The 5977-nt window shown below is 30.3% G+C and overlaps 1 long non-coding RNA gene across 2 annotated transcripts in view; it reads left to right on the plus strand.

The window, feature by feature from the left end:
- The window catches only part of LOC130232886 (uncharacterized), a 25206-nt gene extending 19597 nt beyond the window's left edge, over positions 1-5609 (plus strand). Inside the window, exon 3 of one of the 2 annotated variants that reach the window (XR_008838140.1) lies at positions 5211-5609. This is a non-coding gene — a long non-coding RNA (uncharacterized LOC130232886). The remainder of the gene's footprint in view (positions 1-5210) is intronic. The other variant, XR_008838141.1, reaches the window with a different exon arrangement.
- The last annotated feature ends 368 nt before the right edge of the window (positions 5610-5977 follow it).

Below are 5977 nucleotides of genomic sequence, written 5' to 3' on the forward strand. Positions count from 1 at the left end.
GTATTTTCATCAAACAGCGACTCTTTGAAATCTTTATGTTGCAATATGAGTTGAGTGGTTTAATCAAAGTGTTCTGAAGAGACACAAACACTTTATATGATACTTGAAGCTTAAACGTGTTTGGTTGACACAATAAGGCTCATTCTTGAAAGTCACTCCAACATCTTTGTGCTTCTCTAAAAACCAATGAGGTTTGTTCTTACATACCACACAGGTACACTATCGGTCAGTTTTTAAAATTTTTATTTTATTTAATTTTTTTAAGAAAATGATTCTGTTCATCAAAGTGGCACAAAAAATATTTAAATTGTTAATTATTTATTACAATTTTTAAAAACCGATTTCTTATCGTATGTAGTTTCAAATGAAATTATTACTCTAATCATTATTGCTTCTATGACTTTTTACCATTATTATTATTACCATTATTATTATTATTATTATTATTATTATTATTATTATTATTATTATTATTATTATTACCATTATTATTGTTATTGTTATTATTATTATTATTATTATGATTACCATTATTATTATTATTACCATTATTATTATTATTATTAATAATAATAATAATAATAATAATAATAATAATAATAATAATAATTAACATTAGAGTGATTTCTGAAGACTGAAGTAATGAAGCTGAAAATTCATCATTAAAATCACTGAAATAAATTATTAAATTAAATGATAAACTACTTTTGAACAGTTAATTTATAGTGCAATAACATTCATAATTTTACAACATTTCCTGTATTTTTGATGAAATAAACGCAGCCTTGGTGAGAAGGAGAACTTATTTTAAAACATTTAAAAATCCTACTGACCCCAAACTTTTGACCGGTGTATTTCTGAACTTTTGGTTAGCAGTGGAGTATTCTTGTATTAAGGATTTACAGAGTCTATGTCTTTTAGTCTTGAAGACAGATACAATTTATTAAATATTGTAAGTTGTATTATAGGGCAGCATGGTGGCGCAGCGGGTAGAATAATCGCCGCATAGCAAAAAGGTTGCTGGTTCGAGACCCGGCTGGGTCGGTTGACATTTCTGTGTGGAGTTTGTATGTTCTCTCCATGTTGCCGTGGGTTTCCTCCAGGTGCTCCGGTTTTCCCCCACAAGCTATCTTTGCCATGATGACAGTAAATAATATTTGACTAGATATTTTTCAAGACACTTCTATACAGCTTAAAGTGACATTTAAAGGCTTAACTAGGTTAATTAGGTTAACTAGGCAGGTTAGGGTAATTAGGCAAGTCATTGTATAATGATGGTTTGTTCTGTAGACTATCGAAAAAAAATATAGCTTAAATAATTTTGACCTGTTTTTAAAAAAATTTAAAACTGCTTTTATTCTAGCCGAAATAAAACAAATGAGACTTTCTTCAGAAGAAAAAATATTATCAGACATACTGTGAAAGTTTCCTTGCTCAGTTAAACATAATTTGAGAAATATTTAAAAAAGAAAAAAAAAAAATAATCCAAAGGGGGCTAATAATTCTGACTTCAACTGTAAAATAAACATGTCACTAATTGTTTGTTCATGTTAGTTAATTTATTAATTTATTAAAATTGACTAATGGACCATTATTTCATACTGTGTTACTCTTTTATCTATGAAGCACAAAACAAGATATTTTGAGCATATTGATGAACTTTTTTTATTATTTCAGACAGACTTATCAAGATGTCTTCTTTTTCTTTTTGGCAGTAGAAAAAGTGTTTTGTTACATCACAAGAGCGGGCGGTCCATCATTACTTGCACTGTCCTTTTAAAGAGGAAAATATAGTTAAATGGCTGTCCTTATACATCCCAGACACCATGCCCATTGTACAGAAAATATGCTAATTAGGGCAATGGGAGAAACCGAGACGTGGGGTTCTTTAATTTCCCAGGGTGCACTGGGCTTAGCAGAGATGACAGAGAGGCTGAGGTGGAGTGTAACGGGAGCTTCACCGCAGCAGCCCTGCTCTGGGCTTCAGCCGACAGAGGAGCTCCGTGAGAAACACAGACAGAAAGAGAAAGCAGACCTCTGAGCTGTGACTCTGCTTCTGTAAAGCGCACATCATTAAATCATATAATGTTACTGTCAGTTTGTCATGCAATAGTGTCAACCAAAATACTTTACAAGACTTCTGCCAAAAATTAAGAGACTGAGAGGGAGTGAGAAAGAGAGAGACATACACACAAACGGGACCTTGTCAATCATTCATCAATAGCCGGGTTTCCATTCCAACATCTTTTCAAAGTCTGCAAACAAGAAACAACCCCAAATGCGTATTGAAAGACACCATCAGCAGAAATATGCGATTAGTCACGTTGGTTTACTATGCTCTCTGACAAAAATGGTACAATGTTGTACCAAAGAAGGTACAAACACTTGTCACTGGGGCAGTACCTTTTTTTGGAACAGAAGTGTACCTTAAGACAAAGAAACTAATTAGTACCATTGCAGTTTGTACTTTTAAGGACATGGGACACCAAAATGTACCTTTAATTTTTAAAACCTGCAGATACAATATTGTACCTTCATCAAAAGTACAAATCTGGTCCATGAAGGTACCACTACAGTGACAAGACACTTTGTTTAACAGTGTCAAAATTGTTTACCAAACATTTATTTAAAATGCCTTAAACGTTTAGTTTACAATACCTATAGTTTTGTTTTACCAGTTTTTTGTATTATTTTATTATAGAACTTAAAACTTAATGTTTATAAGTTTCTTTAATAATTTACTTTTAAATGATGATTCATGTTTTAATATAGAAATTATTCATGAAATTACTTTACCTTTATAATGCCTATATGTAATATTTATTTTCACAGATATTGTAATAAAGAAGGAGTTGTCCAACACATATGCACCTTTTTATTAGAACAATTGTGTACTTCATTTCAATTGTACCATAAAAGGTACAGAACAGTATCAGAAGAGGTCTTTTCTGTACCATATAAGGTACAACTTTTATTTTTAATTTTATATTATTTTTACCACAGTGTACTTTTTTCTGATTTTATACATCAGAATTTATCCATCTACCAAGTTGATATAAGGGGTTTTGTTCAAAATTGTATGTGTCCAGCACTCATTTAATACAACAGAATGCACATTAAAACATGGGTTTAATGGAAATATAATTTATTTATAACATAGTTAAATTATGTAAATATTAATTATATATAATATAGTTTAAAAAACTCAATTGGGCTTAAAAATGCAGTTTTTTATGATAAAAGGTGTTGTGCTTTGTTTTTTCATTTGTTTCTGATACAATACTTCACATTGTGTCTCAAAACATCGTGATGAAAACATAGTGTCGTCTAACTTCCAATGAAAGATTTTTTTTTTCACTCTGTCCTTTTAGAGGGGAGAAATAGCTAAAGCACTGACTTTTAACTATAACCTATATAGCTTTCTTATGGTTAAAAAAATAAAAAAACACCTCAACTGAGTGTAAAGTCTTTTTTGTGTGTCTGATAAGATTGAGTTAATTTTTTATATTTGTTTTTTTAATATATATTTGGCATTTCCATCACTCATTTCTATGCAATACTTTAAAATGTCCTGTAAAACATGGTAATAGAAATGTATATGTACAGTAGTGTCTCAGTTTCAATTAACCCTTGTGCACTGTTTACATGTACCACCCTTTTGTTATGTTCGGGATGAAAACATCCACTGAATTAAACTGCAGTAAAATGCATCGGATTAATTTTCTTTTTTTTTCAATTTATTTTGCAGAAATCTGCCAATCAACCTCAGTCCTGATCAAAACTACTAAATTGTTTAGGAAAATAAAAGATTTAAAGTCTTTAATTGGCAAATTCACAAATTATGTCATTGATTTGGTGAAAAAAAAATACACAAAATGACGTATTTTCCACATAAAAAGTAATTGTGGATTGGCTTTTTTAACTTTTTATCACAGTATTGGACATGTGAAAGATTAGTAACAACATTGGTTTTGATGCATTGTTAGATTTTAATTTTTCCCCCTAATTTACTATTGGTGGCTGTTTTTGCACCATTGACTTCCATTATATACAGACTTCTATTTTATGGTGCATAAATACACAGTCTTTGTTTTTATTTACTTTATGTAGTTCTGAGAGCTAGTATGCATATTTAGATTTTTTTCAGACACATCAGGGTAAGTGCCCAAAGGTCACTCTCACACTTTCACACAGACACACATACAAACACTTTAATTTGCTGTTATACTCCATATAAGGTATTAATGGTGCCAACTGTTGATGATCAACAATAATAATTACAAATTTACCTCTTCCCAACAGGGAAAACCACTAACATCAAAAATGCATTGAAAAAAAAGTGGTTATAATGGAAGTCAATGGAGCAAAAAAAGCCACCAACAGTAAATTAAGAAGAGAAAATGAAAACCAATCAAAAACAATGCATGAAAGCCAATGTTGTTACTAATTGTTCACATGTCCAAGACTTTGATAAATGTAAAAACAAATCCAGTCCACAATTACTTTTTAATGCTGAAAATACATAATTTATTACAGCAAACCAGTGACATCATATATGAAATTGTCAATTAAATAGTTAAAAACCTGTAATTTCTTTAATAATTGAGTAGTTTATTAACAGATTCATGCAAAACAATAAAAAAAAAAAAAAAAAAAAAAAAAAAAAAAATATATATATATATATATATATATATATATATATATATATATATATATATATATATATATATATATTGCATTTTTACAGCAGTTTAATTTGGTGATTGTTTTCATCCCATATATCGTTGAGTTTTTGTAAAAATTTAAAGCATTTTCTCAAAATATGTGTCAAAATAAGATTTGTCACCAAAATCATTCTGCTAAATGAAACACAAAAAAAGTTATGCTGTAATTAAGACTCAAAATCACCCCAGAGGGGTTGAAAACATCCCCAACATCACAAAAGGGTAAAAGTATGTTCATCTTTAATCACACTCTCTTTTAAAAGAATTGAATACAATTAGTTTTAACTATAATTAGTTATCGCTTAATAACTGACTTTTTTTACCATCTCAAGTGAATGTAAAAGCTTTTTTTTGTGATATATGTTTTTTTTCTTCAGACATTTGTCATTTCTGTCACTCATTTCTGATGTGATACTTCAAAATGCATATTAAAACAGGCTGATGGAAACAGTTAAGAGTCTGACTTCCTCTGTCTTCTCTTCACAGACTTGCTCTTTTTGTTTGTGCTACCCAGAATTCCTGGTGACATTTGTTGTGTGAAGATTACTCACTGGCCCGTAGCCTGGCATAGCACAACAGTGATGGCTTTAAAGACATGGAGTTGGCGCTGTCCCAGCCTCGACACCTCACCCACAAACTGTGCCTCCTGTCATCCCCCCCATGGGCACCTATTGTGGTGAATCAGTGACCGTACCATTCCTTCTTTCTGCTCTTCACCAACAAATGATGAACTAAGTGGGAAAAAAAGACAGAATGGAATGAAGAAGAATAGAAGATCCAGAGCATGTTGGCTTTTGACTTTTGGAGTCATTGTGGACAATGCAAGTGCTGGACCATCATTTTCGAAATACTGACAGGGTTCGTCAAACATTTCATTATTGTGTTTCTTACAATATGTTGCTTGAATGAAAATAAACGTATGTTTTAATACAAGAACATCATGATAATAGCAGCTACGAACCGAAGCCAAAATGATAAAGAAATGTATTCTGTCACTAAAATTACATTATTATTATGTTTTTTTTTCATAAATTAATTTAGAATGTATAATATATGTATACATAGTTGTATTTATAATTATATTTTTTATAATATATTATTATGATGATGATGATTATTCTTATTCTTATTATTATATGTTTCTTTATTTAACCAGATAAAAAAACCCATTGAGATCAAGATCTCATTAACAAGGGTGATCTGGCCAAGAGGTCTGCAATGCACGACTTATGAAAATAAATAAATAAATAAAA

This window comes from Danio aesculapii, chromosome 7 (genome assembly GCF_903798145.1).
Source record: "Danio aesculapii chromosome 7, fDanAes4.1, whole genome shotgun sequence".
Lineage (NCBI taxonomy): Eukaryota > Metazoa > Chordata > Actinopteri > Cypriniformes > Danionidae > Danio > Danio aesculapii.